Source organism: Podarcis pityusensis (genome assembly GCF_964106645.2).
Source record: "Podarcis pityusensis genome assembly, chromosome: 16".
Lineage (NCBI taxonomy): Eukaryota > Metazoa > Chordata > Lepidosauria > Squamata > Lacertidae > Podarcis > Podarcis pityusensis.
The window spans coordinates 17,566,649-17,585,423 of record NC_138041.1 but is presented as its reverse complement, the minus strand read 5'-3'; the positions used below and the strand labels follow the sequence as shown (position 1 = coordinate 17,585,423).

Genomic DNA, 18,775 nt, shown 5'->3' with positions numbered 1-18,775 from the left:
TTTGAAGAATTCCCACTAACCCCCACCCTTCCAGCTTTAGGAACAACTCCCCCCTCAATCCTATCCCCGAATACAGGCGACCCACCCGCCACTGCAGGCAGAATGACCCAGGGATACCTACACCATCTCCCAGCCGCTGCCGTGGCTCGCGGTTGCCACATTTTGCATACATGGTAATGAGAGTCTAATTGAGCGGCCGTGCAGCTCGCTTTCTCACGGAGCTGTTCAAACCATCTCCAGCCGCCTTTGGCCCAAGATATCTCTGCTCCCCTGGATATGCGCCAGGAGGACCTGACAGCTTTTACACCTCCTCGAAAATACAGGTGCAACACGCCTATTGGGGGGGGGGTGAGGGGGCAGAAGATCTACTGGTGATTCTGTGGCAAATTACCAAGGGGCCGGATTCTCAGTTGTCTAATAAGCGCGACCCTCCCCCCCAAAACCGGCTGTTGAAATGGAGAAATCTGGTGGGGAGAGGCAAAAGTGAATTTTTCGTGTGACTCGTGAGCTCCGTTCTGGTCCAGGAAAAAATAAAAATAAATTCCTGACCAAGGTTAAGCATATGCTCAGAGGCGCCCTGGCCTTTAAGTCTATGCTGCGCTGTTTTGCATCTGGCTCCGTTGAGAAGCGGGGAACTTGGGTTTTTTGGGACACGCACGCACAGAGAATAGATCTCCCAAGCTCGCCCCGGATGCCAGCTTCCTCCGAAGGCTTCTGCGGGGTCCTCCGCTTACACGTATCCTGCCAGAATAAGCGGGGAGCCCCCTCCCCCCACGACATCATCTTCAAATCCGTCTCCGTTTATAAAATAAAAAAATATTTAAAGGATTGCTTTCTCGTTAGAGGATCAAAGAGGCAGGGGAGAAGCAGGAGGGAGAAATTAATCTGAATTAATTAAAAAAAGAAATATATTTTAAAGCTAGAGACCTGTCCCAGTGAAAATGACTCCTAAAAATCTCCACGCCAACCTTTCAGAGTCGTACAGGGGTAAGGAATGGATCCTGATCTTTTGGTAAGCTGTGGGAAAGGCTGGAGGCCACAAGAATATGAGAAAAATATATTTAAAACAACAGCGGGAGAGGCAAAGCTGAATTTTCCGGGGGGGGGGAATGCAGAATAAAGCCCCTCTTTGGGATTTTAATATTCCGCTTATGCTATTTTAGTCATTCATTTGTTTTAAAGGGAGAAAAACTGGGAGGGTGGTGTGGTGGTTTTTTTTGCCTATTGCGTAAAATGGATGGCGTTTGTTGCCACACACAAACACACACACACACACACACGAAATTATCTTTACCAATCGGGAGAAATGACAATAGATGTATAATCAGAATAATGAGCTCAGAGGCGGAGATGGGATGCTTGCGAATTTATTGGGGGGGGGGAGAGGAAGAAGGAAGTGTGTGTGTGTGTGTGTGTGTGTGTGTGAGAGAGAGAGAGAGAGAGAGAGAGAGGCAATCAGGAGGTGTCTAATTATAATTGCCCCCCTCTCTTAGATTCTTTTCTGCTAATGAGCATTTTCCTAGGGTGGGGGGGAAGGAGGAGGAGAGCAGGGCGACCCACGTGGTGGCGGCTGCCAACGCCGCGTTTAAATCAAGCCCTGTGGAGGAATTGAACAAAAGGTAGCGCGCCTTGGTTTGCTGGACACGTCTGAGGCCAGACAAGAAAGCCCAATTTATTGGGGTTGGTGAGAACATCATCGTCATCATAATTCTTTTTTTAAAAAAATCATGCTCAAGGAAAGACTGGAGAGGGGGCACCAACATTTGTCTCCCCCAAATGATGGAGAGGTCCAGAATCCGATGTGTGTCTCCGAACTAGTCACTGGCTGATGCTCCATCAATAAAACTTTGGGGTATATTTTTTTGGGGGGAGGGGGAGGGGAATCCCCCATAACTTTAAACGCGGGCTCATTTTTAATATGGTGGTTTAACCCGCCCCGGGATCTTAGGGTGAATAGCTGGTAATTCATACAAATAATAATAACAATAACGTACATAAAAACCAGCGTTTTTATAAATAATAATAATAAAAAACAATCTAAAATACAATTTTGATTTTAGTAATAATTCTTAGAGCAGGAGTGAAACGATGGGCTTTTTAGCACGGACTATTCCACCATATATATATAGAGAGAGAGAGAGAGAGAGAGAGAGAGAGAGAGAATATATATGGGGGGGAGAGAGAGAAATGAAGAGAGAACTCAATAGAACTGCCATGGCCAGAGGCAGTCTACCCGTGGGTCCCAGCTGCCGGGGATTCACGCCCTGCTTACGGGCTCCCCCGGAGGCATCCGGTCTCCCGTCGAAATGTGGGGAAGACTTTGCAATTGCGCTGTCCGTGGCCTGATGCGCCAGGCAGGCGGTGCTGCGTCCCTATGGGGAGCGTGTTTGGAGGGGGGGGCGCAGAGGATTCTAAGGTCACGTGCAGAGTTTTCTCGGAAGCCAGCTTCAAGGACTGCAGTGGGATCTACTCTCGAGAAAGCCTGCAGAAGGTGGCAAGCTGGCTTGGGAAGAAGCCCCATGAAACTGAGAGCAGGGCTGACTTAAGAATAAAACGTTGACTAGGACCAGGCAGAACGTTTTGGCCTTAGAATACAAACCCCGCCCCGCCCCTCCACACACACATACACACACTTCCTCCTCGCGAGTAAGTCCCATTAAGCCTAGTGGGAAAGGCTTCTGAATACAACAAGCAGAAGACCTGGGCTTTGTGTTTGTGTGTTTCTGTGTGTAATGTAAAAACAAGAGACAAAGATCAGGTTGACATGATTCTATGACATGTTCTATGACATGTTCCCTTAGTTTAATGGGGCTTAATAGCAAGCAAAATTGCAACCCTGCGCACAATTTCTGAAGCCTAGATCCTGTCGTTATCAGGCCATCTCCCACGGAGTCCTACTCAGAGTAGACACTTTGCAACCCATGCCATCGTCTCTTGGTTTCGTGGAGTCTGCTCTGAATAGGACTTAGTTGGATTCTTACTTGGTCAAGTAATTTTAAAAGCGAAACTCCTCGCCGAAGAGCGTGAGGGGGCTTGGCGCTTGCGGGGCGGTGTGTGTGGTGTGGTCGGAGATTGCTTGTTGTCCCCCAGAGTGTGTGTGATGCAAAAAAGTATTAGACTTTGGGAATTGGGGGCCGGGGGCTGTCTGATCTGTGGCTGACAATGAACTTGAGACAGCCTGCTCGCCCATTCTCAAGTTCAGCTCTTATTTTCGGTTCCCAGGCATTGTGAGGTTTAGGACGTGCCGGGGGTGGGGGGAAACGGGGAGGAGGGAATGAATTAATTGCCCATTTTCTACGGGCCGTTAGATTCTGCTGTTTTGTGGAGAAATCTGCCTTGGAAACCAGACTGCCTAAGAAAACGCACCATCTATTCTGTGAAGTTGATATTCTCCCCCCACACCAACACCACAAACACCCCAGAGAAGGAGGGGGCAGTGAAATCTCAGCTCATTGGCTCCTTGGAACAGGGGAGGGGGCAGAGATTTGCAACCCCCCAGGGGCATCTCTCCTCACCCCTCTCTTCCAGTCTAGACGTTCAGTCTTATGTGTTTTCCTAACGCCTCTATTCAGAGCGAGGCGTTGGAGATGATATTATGATGGAAATTTCGGTGTGTGCTACCCTCTCCCCAGCCCCAGTCTGGAAAACGCCACTTGGGAAGGAGAGAGGAGGGACAGAGGGACAATTGAGCCGCCACATTTCCACGGTCTTGGATCTGACCCAGACACATTCCTAGACTTAAAGAGCGGGGGAAGGGAGAGCTTGGCAAATACGTGTTTATTTTTATTTATTTATTTCATTTTAACTGCTCACACATCTCCTTTTCCATTAAAATGTTTCATCTGTCTATCTAGCTATCTGTCTTCACCGCAAACAAGCTGCCTGACTCTCCTTCCTTGGAGGCGGATGACCACCTGTCAGGGATTCCTGAGCTGTGTGATTCCTGCATTGCAGGGGGGTTGGGCTGGATGACCTTTGGGGGTCCCATCTAACTCTACCTTTCTATGATTCCATGTCCCAAAACAAGCCCGTCAAGGGGAATGCAATGGAAAGATTTATGGTTCCTGGAAGAAGCAGTTTTGATGCTGGAAATGGCTCTAGAACAGCTTTTCTCATAAGAACATAACAACAGCGGGCTGGTTTAGGCCAATGGCCCACTTGGTTCAGCATTCTGTTATCCAAGCAGTTAACCCCAGGCCAGTGAGAAACTCGCAAGAGGTCCCACTTTCCCTTCCTTTGGCTTCCAGCTTCCGGTAATCAGAACCTACACAGCCTCCATCCGTGGAGGCGGCAGAGGATAGAGATCATGGCCAGTAGTCCCTGACGCGCCCTCTCCTCCATGGACCTGTCCAATTCTCTTTTAAAGCCATCCCAGTTGGTTACTATCACTGCCTCCTGCGACAGCGAGTTCCATAGTTTATGCGCTACGTGAAGGAGGGCTTCCTTTGACCTCTCCCGGCTCTTCTCTGATTTTCGAACCAGACAATCCAGCGAAGTCCAAGGGTACTCAATTGCTCCGTTCAGGGTGAAGAAAAATTTGAAACTGGAGATGGCACCATTAACTGATGGGTACAGGAGTCCCTTTACCTTTACCTTACAAGAGGAAACCCAGTACTTTCTGGGAATAAGCCTTCCATGAAGTCAGTAGGGTTTAAACTCTGGGTAAAAAGGGGCGGAGGGGTTAGGGACTCTGCTTACTCTCTGGCGCCTCTGGAGTAGAGGAAGCAGGGTCTCTAAAGCAGGATGCAATGGCCTATGTACGTATGTATGTGTGTGTATATTGATGGATGGATGGATGGGTTGAATTTGTATACCGCCTTTCACCCGAAGATCCCAGGGCGGTTCACAACAGAAAAACTACAAAATGAGAATACAAAATACATAAAATCTGAAGTCGGTCAAAATTAATAAACATTTGTGCCACCCAATTAGAGATAAGCACTTCAGACTGCACGATTTAAATCGGTGAGATTTTCGGGGAAGGGCTTGAGCGCTGTGCTATACCTGCAAAACTGCTTCCACTGGCTTACTGGACCAGTTATCTATTTGAAATACAGCACTATAGATCTCCCCTGCCTTTACGCCAAATGATCCCCAAGTCGGTGAGATGGGGGTCAGAGCTCCTAAGTATGGCCATTCCTCAGGTAGAGACTGGTTTCATGAGCTTATGTACTACATTCTGATCAAGAATGTACGTTTCCTTAGAAGCAGATAAGACACACACACGAAGACGCCGATTTAAAGAGACTCTCGGGTCAATGTCCTGAGACATGGCAAGTTTCCTGCTGGCGATCCTATATGCAGACTAACTTGGGAATGAGGCCCATTAGGCGCACAGAAAGACTTGCATCTTAGGAAACGTGCACAGGATTGGGCTGTTCAGAGAAAAAACGCCACATGAGCTGATGATATTCTAATAAATAACAACAATAAATCATATCATATGATCATCATCTGCAACGTGTGTGTGCATAAATTCATCTGTGAGAGTCTTCCTCGTAGGCGCAAAAAGATCAAGGTATCTCTAGTTTCCTTCCCTCCACCCACCCAGTCTAGGCATGCAGAGAGAAAAAAGGGGGGACAATGAGCTAAAGGAGGCCCTTGTGTTTGTGTGTTGGGGGGGGGGGTGAGGTCTGAAGCCTCCTGAATAGACGCTCCTCCGCGACGTCATCCCGCCTGCCCCCACCATCCCTCCACAAGAGCGAAGGGAACGGGAAGAAAACGCTCATTCCAAGGTCCGCCTGGCAGGCTGCGAAATCCCCTCCCGGGGAAAGGCAGCCTCTTCTTCTTCTTCTTCTTCTTCCTCCTTCTCCCCCCCCCTCCACCCCACACACCCGGCTCGCTGCAAGCCCAGGAAAGGGTAAGGAGAACTCTCGTCACCTTCGCGATCTGCAGGGCGAGGCTTGGAGGTGGGTGGAAGGCGCTCGGATCCTGAAGCGCCTAGCAAGGCAGAGCCTCGCTCGCTCCTCTTCCCCCTCTTGCTGCAGAGATGGAGCGGCTGCTCACTGCCCTCCGAGGCCGGAGGGGCTTTCTCTCGGGGCTGAGCGACCCCTCGGCTGCGGCAGCTCGCCGTGGAATTGTTTAACCCCCGTAAAAATCAGGGTAGGATTTGGGTTTATTGATTTATATTTTAAGGAGAGGAGGGCTTGAAAGTCAAAATGGAGTGGCTCCTTTTTGCAGTTAGAATCAGATTCCTCCTCTACTTCTTCACCGTCTTCTTTTTGAAAGCAGGTAGAGCTGGGCAGGTATAGAGTTGGTAACACCCACCCACCCACACCCACCCACTTCCTTTCTGGATTATTGGTCCTGGCCCCAGAAGCATATCTGAAGTTTTTGAAGAGTGGGTGGGTGGGATCTTTTTGCCTTGTTCAGAAGCAAGCAAGGCCTTTGCAGATTTCAGAAACTAGGTGGGTTTGGGTGCTGTCCAATTAAATTTCTCCTCTGGGTATGTGTTTTAAACCCCTCTTCCCTATAAAATGTGGGGTTCAGGACGACTTTGAAGTGCAATTTAAAATGTCTGGATAAATCAGTCTTTTAAATCTCCCTCATATATTACCTTGCCAGAGGTGAGGGACCTCACCTTCTCCATTTTTGGCAGTGTGCTTGGACCACCCTCCTTGCCCCCCCCCCCAAACAACAGCAACAACAACATCCCAAACCCTTGAGATATTTAAAAACGATTCCCCCCTACTTAATGTCTTCTTTCTGTTTGGGTATAGTGGGATTTATTTCTGAGTAAATGTGTATAGGATCAGGTTCCCAGTTTATTTCAAATACACTGAATTTTCAGCCTGGTGACATTGAAACTGAAAGGGCGAAATCGGGAGACAGGGAGGGACCCCCATCTTGCAGCCTCATTGATTTCTGAATGACGTTGTGGGCAGAGTGAGGTGTTGGTCAGGTGAATTGGAGTTCATATTTGTGATCTACCAGGGCTGCCGTAGGACCACTCACTCTTTTTGGCCAGATACAGGAATGTGGTCAGCATCAAATGGGGCAGACCCAAGGATACCCCCACAAGCACCTTGGAAGGATTGTAATTCATTGATAAATACAAGCAACCAAAAGGGTCTTTTGGGGGGGGGCAATTAAGTCTCTCCAATTCAAACTAATAGGATATAACAGTGCTCAGTTTGGGCTGTGGCCCTCACATTTGGGAATAAACCACATTCATTTCGATAGGATTTGCTTCTGTGCAAATATGTGTAGGATCAGGTTGAAAACCTTTCCCAGGTCTCCAGTTTCTGTTTTATTTTCATTTTGACTTCACCCACCAGCAGCACAATCCTATATGCCTTGTCTACTCATTTGAGATTTTCTCCCAGGTAAGTCTCTCAGACGCAGCCTTCAGCTCATGCACTTGGAAGTAAGCCCCATTTAACTCAATGGGATTTACTTCCAATTGGATCTGAGAAATGCTATAAGGCTGCAGCCCTGAGCGCAGCTACAAAGGAGTATGTCTTTAAGAACTCGCTTGGATGTATTTCAGAGTAGATGTGCTTAGAAAACTGCATTTGCATATTCCCTGTTTGTTTGGGAATAAGCACTTTCGATCACAGTGGGGTTTACCTGTGAGTAAACATGCACAGGATTGAGCTGGGGAAGGGATTAAATGGGCATTATTCTTGAGGAAGGGGCGTGTGGAGAGAGCATTGTTCAGTGGCAGAGAAAGGGCTTTCCATGTGGAGGGTCTTCAGATCAGCCCCAGACATCACCAGTTAAAAAGATGTCAGGTAGCAGATGGTGGGAGAGGGGACTCTGAGAAGACTGGGCTGGCAGGAGAAATATATCTGGTCTGGCATAAAAAGAGCTTCTTGGGCACCTAAATATCTTAAGTAGGATTAGGAAAACCTGCCCATTTCACTTTCATCTCATTCTTCCAATCTGCAATTAACTTCTGCACATTTCCATAACAGTTTAGGATTTTTTAAAAGAAAACTCATATTTTTGTCTAATATGCACCTTTTTTGCAAAGCAATTTTGACCACCATAATGCATTTTGAATGTTATTTCTTCCAATGCATTTGCATCTTAATGCACACTTCCTTCTAGTATATGCAATTCTGTACATGTTACTTGGCAGGAGAACTGCATTGCAAAATTCAGAAAAGTGCAAATTTCAAAAGATAGTTATTGTTTCAGAAAGTGTGAATTGACATAGGTTTGCCTTTAAATACGCTATCTTGCATCCCCCTTAACTGCAAGATACCAAATTGTAAAAGAAATACTTTACTTATATCTTGGAATAACCCTCACTGAACACTGTGGGGTGTTTGTAAGTAAAGATAGGCAGGGTAGCACTGCACAAGTCTGATTCATCAGCTTCTGCAGCCGCAGGGCTCGGACCTTTTCATTGGGAGATGAGAGACCCTCTTGGATTCATTGGGCTTGAGTAAACATGCATATTTGATCCCAGAGTTAAAGATCAGACTGTGAACATTGTGGGGTTTTTTTTTTTTTTTAGATAATTTCAGTTTCCATTCCTAAAAGAAAGGAAAATCCTTAAATAGTTTACAGCATATGATTCGAACATTACAAATGCAACATTTAGAAATATCTGAATACACAAAAATCAGTTACAAAAATGCTCTTTAAATCTCTTGAATTGACCAACTGTATCAATGGGGGCAGTGGAAACAAGTGCTAAGTGTTTTAATTACTAGAAAAGAAAGAGAAATAAAAGATTACAGATATTAGAAGGCTACATATGTTTTCTGGAAGGTGAAACCATCCCATTTTTTTCGGCGGCTCCTAAAGTAGTCCCTAATGTGGCGTGATTTGGATTTCCACCCAATGGGTGCTCGTTACATAGAGGCCTTCTCAAAAATGCATTCATTTCATTTCGTTTCATTTACAGCATGTGTGTGTCACTCCATGGTGTAAATAATTATTAAAAAACAATTATTTAGGTGCAGAATAAGACATTGCTCATTTAGCCAATGGATCTAATATAAAATAAAAAAGATTACACCATGTGTGTGAGGGGGCGAGAGAGAGAGAATGTTTGGATGCGAATGCAGCAGACAAAATGGCTATGAGGCAGCCCATCTGAAGTCCTGGCTTGGGGTAAAAGCCTTGGCTTTGCCCCCGCAAAATGGACATTTCCAGTTGTCCTGAATGCTTCCCTCACGCTGAATGGGGGACTGGATTGCAGCGGGCATCAACTCTGCCCACACAGCCAACCGAACAACGTTCTGGGTGAAATAGTTTCACAGGGCTCAGAAGACCTATAAGTAGAAGAAATGGTGGCGAGTCTGCCTTAGGGATGATGTTTGTGTGTGTGTGAATCACGGCAGAACAGTCTGTATAAGCAGAAGATGCCTGGTTCATTAAGTACTGATATGTGGTGGGGGTTTTTCCCTGTTTTACTTTTAAATCTTAAAGGTAAACATCAAGTGCATGTTGGTTATTTCGGTGCTTTTGCAAACATTGGGTGGTGTATGTGCTGAGAGGAGTGGGAGGGAAAATGCTTAGTGATCAGTTGGCTGGCTTTTCCTTCCATGTTTTTCTGCCGCTGTCCTCAAATAGACTTGTTGGTGTTTCTAGCCCCCCCCCCCCGAAGTTGAACATTCAGGAAAGGGGACCTGAAATATCCCTATGAAGGCCGGAGGATGGTAAACACACACACACACACACACACTCAATTCTAACGTGGTAATTTCTCTGATAGTGTAGAACTATCTGTCTGCTATTTGCTAGCAAACTCTTGTCTGGTGCCAACTGCAATAACCTACCCTTATCGTAGCTACAGCTTAATTTTTGATGAGTGGCTTATAACAGAAATATGCCAGCAAATCTGGTCTGCCCATGTGTTACATAAAAATATTGTATATGCACGGAAAGAGAATATGCTGGCAATTGTGATGTAAATGTATGCTATCTAAAAATATGTGTGCATTAATAGTGTGCATTTAATAGTGTATTATTAAAATAAGAAAGTAAGTGTATACTGTATTACATTTACAGCACAGCCCTATACATGATTACTCAGAATTAAGTCTCATTGTTTAGAATGAAATTCACAGCTATGTTTGTATAAAACTGCAGGCTAAGAGGCAAGAGGGTCATGATTTCTAATGGAAATAATTTATGGATTGCTTAAAAATAAAAATAAAAAAGGTAAACAGAATAAAATGAATCATGCTCCCCCTTCAAAACTATTTTATTTTGAAGGTGATTCTTTTAAAAAAAATAAAATCTATTGCCACACTATGGCAATTTAAAAAAAAAATGGCTTCCTGATCAGTTTGTCTTTGACCTGGCTTGATTATGGATTCTTTAAGATGTTAAAAGAAAGGCAGGGAAATTAAAAACCCAACAGGATGGCCTGTTTAAAATCAACTCACTGCTGCCTTGATCTCTGACTTTGACTCCAGTGATGGGGAAATAATGGACAAAATTTTTACCGTTTGTGAGGAAGTCACATGATCATGGGGTAGGGGCGTAGGACTTTCACAGGTGACTATAATGGCTGTGATTGGATGTAGAGGAGTATCTGTTTGCAAATAATTTGAAACCATGACTGCAATCCATTTTTAACGTTAAGTGACGGCTTGCTGAGTGACATGGTGAGGGGGGGGGGCTCCAGTTCGAGAAATGCAAGGCCATAACCTGGTTTTCCTTTGCCCAGAATTGGTTAAGTACCGGTAGTTCTTTTGATTCTGCCTTCTGTAGGCCTACATGGCATTCATACATATTGTGTATCGTGTGTATGTCAGCATATCTACATTTGCTTCATATAGGGAGATATGCAGGTGGCAACGGTGGTTAAGGCGATCCCTTTCCCAGCTCTGACTGGCCTGCCTTCTTGACATAGCCATTCAGGTCCTGGCGACCTCCAGGTCTGATTCCTGCAAGGCGCTCTTCAAAAAGCAGCTGGAAACTCTAACTAATGCAAAATGCTGCAGCCGAGATGCTGATGGGCGTGAGGCATTTTGGTGAATGCAAAGCAGAGTTAAGGCGGCCTGCCAATGAAATGCAGATCCATAACATATAAAGGCACTTGAAATAAAATTTTATAAAAACAGTCTCATAGCCAAATGGCCAGTGGACTTTCAAGATACCATATTATCAAACAGGTATATGTGTGGACATTGGGGGAAGTGAATTCCATAAGGCTGATGTCTTCTGAAGCCCGTGTCTGAGCCAGACATGTTTTGACCATGGAAGCTTCTTCAGTGCCTGATAGACATCAATCTAAGCATGAGCCCAGAGGGCAAGGTCATACTTAATAATGCAACGAAAAATCCTTTACGGACTGGAAAATATAGACCCAAAAGTCTGCACAAATGCAGCACCCAAAGAATTTTTCTTCAAACAACGACTATCATCACAGAGACAAGTTGCTCCTCTACCTTCTTGAATCCCCCCCCATTATAAACGCGTGTGTGCACACACACACACACCTGCTTGACAATGTCATTGATCAGGAAATTCCACTAGCCATTTGGCTGTGAGCTTGCCTTTATTTCAAGTTGCTTGATTTGCTATGGATTTGTGTTGTGGCTTTGTTTAGCATCTAGTAGGACTCATCAGGGGACACATTCTCTTCTTTGTTTTCGTGGGGTTTTTCAGTCCCTTCACACCAGTCTTGGGTGATCTGTGCTGGTTACTGATTTCCAGGCATGATGTGAATGGTGTGGTCTAACCTTTGAAACCGTAAATGACTTGAGACCTCAGTACCTTAAGAACCACTTTCTTCCATCGGTGTTTTCCAGCAAGCTCCAGGGGTCATCTGAGGCCTGCTCCAGATCCTACAATACTCAGAAGGCACACTTTAGCAGTGACCAAGGCTAATGACCCTTTACTTTAGGCTGGGACGGGCACCCATCCTGCGGCATTTGTTGCCTTCCAAGCTACATCATATTGTTTTAGAGGGGCGTTAAAACAGGCCTTTGGCTTTGTGGTGATTTTGCTGGCTGCTTTGGAATTGCTGTTGGTTGGGCTATGCAAATTTTTTCATTTATGATTTGATTTGAAACCGTGGACTGGTTTATATCTGACTCTTGTTATGATTTTAATGTGTTAGCTGCTTTCAGTTTCTTTTGAATATTTGGGGTGGGGTGGGAGAAATTGACTTGACTTGTCATTTATTTCAAATGGGAAGTAGGACAGGATAGGACTGCATTGCAGAATATATTGTATATTATTGTTAACCAATCAAAGAATGTTTGGGTTGCAATTCATTTTCTGCAAGTCACATTTTGTTCAATTGGAACCTACTCTCAAGGAAGTGCACATAGAACTGCACAGTTAATCGTTTAACTACCTGCCTTTTAACTAATTCATTAAATTTAAATAAACGTCCATTTTACCAAAACTTCACTTTGAAGCATTAGAAAGGACCTGTCAATTTCTGGTTTTCATCCCCCCCCCCCAAATCTTAAATTCAATTCTCCACATTTCTGTAGCAATCTGCATATTATATCTATCTATCTATGTATCTGGAAAAAAACCCAGCATTTTACTCAGAATTTCTCCAAATAGCAAATTTTTGCTTGCAGTTTTGGTGTACGTATTTTTGCAAGTAATTTTCTTAATGCAATGCAGTTTTGTAGGTTATTTTAATTAATGTATATTTTTAATGCATACTTTCCCCCAGCATATGCATTTTTTGTAAATCGTGGCTGGTTGGAGAACTGCACCACAAGATTTGATAAATGTGGAAATTTCAGTGGATGGCTGTATTTTGGTTCTCCACAAAAGTGTGAATTTAGTAGATCCACCTTTAAATGCAGACTGAATCAAAATTCTCCTCCATCCCTGTGAAGAGGGGTGTGTGTGTGTGTGTGTGTGCGCGCACACACACACACACACACACACACACAAAAGAACCCTGCACCCTCATAAAAAATCAGCCTGAATTAATATTTTCCCCTTTTCAGTTTCCTTTGTGGTAACACAGTGGAATCCAAGCCACCTTTAAAAAGTATGACTCAACTCCAACACCTGAAATTTACTTATCGAAACTGGGTCCCCTCAGTCAACAAAAGTTCTAGTTGTTTCATCTGCTGATTTTTAAAGGTTGAGATGTGTTGCATGCATTTAGTGAAAATCTTAGACTGGAAAGTCCCTCAGAGTCTCCCAAACCAGTCCTTCTTTTCCCCTCCTTTAAGGCAGGGCTATCCAACCCCTGCCTTAGTAAGAAAGGCAAGACTCTTAGTGCTAAATTTATATTATCCGTCAAAGGGCAGCATAAACACACATAAACCATGGAAAGGAAATCTTGCTTGTTAACAGAGGATCTGGGTGTATCAGGCCGGGTCTAGGCTGAAGACTTCAGGAAGCTTGGATAGCTCAGTTAGTAGAACATGAGACTCTTAATCTCAGGGTTGTGGGATTGAGCCCCACACAGAGCAAAAGATTCCTACATTGCAAGGGGTTGGACTAGACACCCTTGTGGTCCTTTCCAATTCTATGATTTGGAAATGGACTGAGTCCATGCAAATGGACTGAGAAAGAGAGGAATGTCGTTTTGGAGTTCATTTTGGGCTGTCTGCCTTTTTTGTAGCTATTCCCCAAACTCTGAGAACTGCAATTTCACATAAATTTACCAGGGGAAAGATTTCTCCTGTATGGAGATAAAAAAATGATTCTCGGTGGAGGCTTATTTTGGAATAGGTGCATGTTTGTCTCAGTGTCCACACAACACATTCAGCGTCACGTATTCTCTTCCCCAACTGCACACATTTAATATGGATTTACCCTTTCTGGGGTGGGCACCCTGGCCCCTTCCACCTGTTGTTAGACTACAACTCCCATCAGCTTCAACCAGCATGGCCAGTGGGCAGGGGGTGATGGGAGACGTAGTCCAACATCTGCCTAACCCCACCTGATCAAACCTGCCTCCCCCCCCAAAAAATCCTTTCGGAGTAAGCTTTCCTTACTGGTTTCCCTTCACAAATTTTAACAGATCTTCTCAGTTACTCAACTGAGTCCTGTAAGCCACCAGTGAGACTTGTATTTATGTATTTATGGGTGGACAGAATACTATTATTACCATTATTATGAATAATAATATTATTCTTCCATTTATGAATAGCTTCCCACGAGGCATCTCACAGCAATCTCATGGCATATGTAAAACAGTTACATACATAAAAACAGTTAAAAACAATTGCATACGAAAATATATATGGTATATAAAAAATTATAAATATAAAACTCATTTTAAAAAACAACTATAGAAATAAAAACATTTTGGGGGGAAACACATATGTTAAATCAATTCAGATCCAGGAGAGATAGAAACTGGAATGAAGAGAAAGTACTTTTCTTCAGGAAAAGAGAATAGAACCCATTAGCACATTTAATAAAAAGTCAATTCATGTAGAGTTGAATGAGGCTTTACCCCATGTTATGTTATGTTCAGAGTCGCAACAGCATCTATGGATTTTTTAAAAAAAAGCTACAATAAACATATTTGGAGTTGAGGTTTCAATAGGCCAAACTACCGACCTCACAGGCTGATTTTTTTTTTAGGATTGGTTTTCACAAGGGCTGGGTGGGATCCATTTCATTCAGTGAGCGTGGCCTTTGAGTGAGTCATGACCGCATGAAGACAACAGAGTTTTGCCTGCGTGACATTCATGAAAGAGATGTTTTATGATCTTTGTGATTCTGCAACTAGTTTTTTCTGCGTTAAAATTTAAAATGAAACAAAGCATTTTGATGGCATGAAAACAGCTTTTGTGGTGGAGAGCAGGGCAGAGAGAGAATGCATGCACTTATTTTATTCTGCGGTTACTGAATATCAGTCAAAGCTACTCTCTCAACCCCTTTTTACCAATGAGATGTCTTCCACCTCTCCACAGACCCTCCAAGTGTCTCTATTTTCCAGCAATGTCGCTGAATTAGAGAAGCCGTCCTGGTTTCTGGTTTGATCCCAGAATGTCCCACCTTTCTTTAGGATGTCCCTATTTTAATTGGAGAAATTGGGGGAGTTATCCATCCCCCAAGCCGTCTGAAGGCAATCCTTTATATGGAAGGTTTTTTTAAAAAAGGTTTAATGTTTTTATATATGTTGGAAGCTGCCCAGAGTGGTTGTGGCAACCCAGTAAGATGTGTGGGGTGTAAATAGTAAAATTATTATTATGGAATGGGAGAAATGTTGGCGGGTATGCAATCACAATTTCGGTTGATTCACAATTATACTTGAAAGTGACAGGGAAATGCACCTGAAAGTGTGGGATAAACTTCCTTGAGGCGACGTCATCTAACCACCCCGCAAACCAGTCAGAATTAATGCTCAGCAAACAACTGACATTGTCTAACAGCCCAGCAAACTTTGTACAGACAACTCAGCCTGAACGTTCAATACGCAGGTCATCTGGAATGACCACAGGCAATTTCATTTATTCCAGTTTGACTGGCATGTGGAGAAACCTCCCACCTCTTTGTGATGTTGGCGCACGGTAGCGTTGACCTGTCTTAGGTAGGATTAAAGCAAAGCATCTACACACCGCAGCAAATTTGTGCAGCACAGATTCTGAAGAACTGGAGCAATGGAAAAGGTTTTAGCGGGTGTGCAATAATAGTGTATAGAATGTATACCAGCTAATATGTAGCTGGCGATCCAGCCGAAGTCCAGCACTTGGGGATTCCATTCTATTCAATGGAAGAGATTTGCATCACAATCTTTTTTTAGGGTTCAAAGGAGCTCAAGATGAGAACTCCCCATACATGCCTGTTCTTCACTGTGTCCACACAACATTGTTGTCATCACAATTCCAGCCAGCATTCCTGCCCCACATTTAATCCAAATATACGGTGTCCATTCAGTCTACTGAACGCCCTCCTGACCGAGATTAGAGAACCTCCTTGCCAAATTTCAGGTTCTTGACTAAAACTTCCTTGTTCCAGCAGGCATTCTAAGGTAGTGTTCGATGATAATGTTTGTACTCTCCCATTTTCTATGGGTTGTTTTTTCGTACACAGCTTAGAAATGCAAATAATTAGTCAGTGTAAGAATGCCATGTAAATAAAATAAATAAAACAGCTATCCTTTACATGGAAAATACAGTGTTTTAAAAATACCTCTTGCCAAAGAACCATTTGCAATATTAAGTCCCTATCGGGGAAGCACCATTGCTCCCTCATAAATGTGCATAGCATTGTAGCCATTGAAGCTAAGGTGCGTATGCGTGATCTTGCCCAACAATGTAACGTAACATAAAACACTTATATATTTTTATATTTTCAATATCAACCGGTGTGTGTATGTATGTGTGTGTGTACGCACACGCACGCTGCTTGATTATAACACCCCACAAAGCAGTTTACAAAGATTATATGCATATGCACATATCTTTGCTGATAGTGTTTGGAGGTTATTTACATCAGCACAAGTTGAGCTGGTTCCTATCGCTGTCTGTCTTCGTGCAAACCCCATCAGCCTTAATGCTGATGTTGCACTTAAGTTGCACTTCCGATAAACACACACACACACACACACACACACACACACACACACTATCTATCTATCTATCTATCTATCTATCTATCATCATAATAATGCATTTACATATGAACCACAATATACTCTATACTGCAAATTACCCACACGCCAAGGCACTGAGAGAGGTTCTCTTCGCACCTGCCCCCATTTGGACATCCTTAGAAACAGCATGCACACAAACACACAACCTCCACTTCATCGTGAATGTGGTGCCTTACAGCTGTAACCCTAAACCCATTTTCTCCATTGCACCCAGCGAGTTGCCTTTGAGTCTGTCCTATGCCTTTAAATAATCGACGGGCTTATGTTAGTTGTGGCAAACATCTCACTCCCACTCATGATCTGCTGCAGGGATGCCTCCTCCAATGAGGCCATAGAGCCGGGCCGACCAGGAGCCATGGAAAGCCTTATCTGCAAATTTGTCTGATTCTGATTTGAAGTCACCCACTTTGGCTGCCATCGCGAGTGCCCTGGTCTACCCATGTGCAGTGTGAACAAGTCCTTCCCTTTGTCTGCCCCGAATCTTCCACCCTGCAGCTTCACACCCATCCACCAGGGCTGAACAAAGGAAGCTGCATTATACTGAGTCAGACCATCGGCCCATCTTGCTCAGAACTGTCGACACTGACTGGCAGAGGCGCTCCAGGGTTTCCGGCTGGGTTCTCTCTCAGCCCTACCTGGAAATGCTACTGGGGATTTGAAATATATTTGGAGTCCTGTAGTGATTTCATGCTCTTTATTGCAGCTTGTAGAACAGTGATTGAATTGCCCCCCAAACCTCAGGCTTTTATATATATTATTTACACAATGAGTCTTGTCTGGTTGGCTGATTCTGCTTCCCTCCTGGAGCCTGATTGGTCTTTTCCTGCAAGCCAATCAGTTGTTGCATTCTAGGATCCTACTTGCCTATTGTTCTAGGATCCAAGCTTAGTGCATAACAGGATTGAACCTGGGACCTTCTGCATGCAAGGCAGATGCACCACCGCTGAACCACGGCTCTTCCCCATATGCCATGATGAGTGAGGGAGGAAAGCTTCTCTCTGCCCATTTCTCCACCCTATGGGAAGGCAAGGTGAAGGAAATTCCATGGTGTTCAGTGGGGCTGGGGGCCGGATTTCTTGGGACCGTGATTGCAGCCTTAATGCTTAATAACAGGAAAGCCCATGTTCACAGGCCACCATCATGAAATTCAGACGCTGGGGGCAAACCAGAGGGAAATCACAGCATCATAGAATCGTAGGGTCGGGAGGGGAGCCAAAGGTCATGTAGTCCACACACACCCCAATGCTTTTTTGGCTTCTCGTCTGGCTGCCCTATGTTGGAAACATAATGCTTCATTGAAAAGCATGCCAGACCTGATGCATGGGTGGCAACTCCCTGGGGCCCTAGCCTGGGTGCCCAAGCACCCACAAAATTCCCCATGAAGGGGCCAGGCACCCACAAATTTCAGCATCAGGGCCATGTACAGTCACAGGGCCAAGTTGGCACTCCTGGCTGATGGGAGCTGTAGTCTGCAACTTCTGGAGGGCACCAGATTGGAGAAGGCAGGGGGCTTCAGGCATTTGATGGTGAGCTGTGGTCCACAAAAGCATCTACCAACATAATTTTTTGTTGGTCTTTAAGCCCCCCCCCACCCCAATTATTTATGTTGCAGCAAACCAGCAAGACTGCTACCCCTCTGAAATTAGGTTCAGGCAGTTTCACTCCTCTCCGTGGAACGGCAGATTTACTGATAAATGACTCCAGTCGATGATGAGGGGCTGGTTCCCAATTCATGTATTTTTAACAAGTCTATCTAAATGTCTTGAGAATCAGGAAATGCACAGCTTTAAACTGAAAGAGTTTTTGCTTAATAGGGACGTGGACGACATTTGCATGCTGCCCCATAATATAAAAATTTCTGTCTCCATTTGTGGTGCTTCTACTGCGTACCCTTGAGTACCCCCAGGGGGAAGCAACACTGATGACATCCATGTAGAAACATCCTGCCATGCTAGGCTATAGAAATAAACTGGCTGCTTTACCAATGCAGAATATGAGCACAGTATATAATATAATACGATGTGATATAACACAGCCCTGTCATCCTATCTACACTTATGTAGTGGTAAGTCCCTTTGAGCTGAACTGGACTTACTTCCGAGTAGGGATCACAATGTTTTCTAAAGAATCAATGCACACATTTCCAAATAATGAAGAGTGTGTGTTGTGGCACCTTAAGGTCTAACAAATATGTTGTAATGCAAGCTTTCATGGACTAGAGCAGGGGTCAGCAAACTTTTTCAGCAGGGGGCCGGTCCACTGTCCCTCAGACCTTGT

The 18,775-nt window shown here is 44.4% G+C and overlaps 1 long non-coding RNA gene across 2 annotated transcripts in view; it reads left to right on the top strand.

Annotated features, from left to right (window-relative positions):
• Positions 1–5,816: 5,816 nt before the first annotated feature.
• LOC308465752 overlaps positions 5,817–18,775 on the top strand; it is a 54,984-nt gene continuing 42,025 nt past the window's right edge. The window contains exon 1 of one of the 2 annotated variants that reach the window (XR_013980555.1): positions 5,817–5,860. This is a non-coding gene — a long non-coding RNA (uncharacterized lncRNA). The remainder of the gene's footprint in view (positions 5,861–18,775) is intronic. The other variant, XR_013980556.1, reaches the window with a different exon arrangement.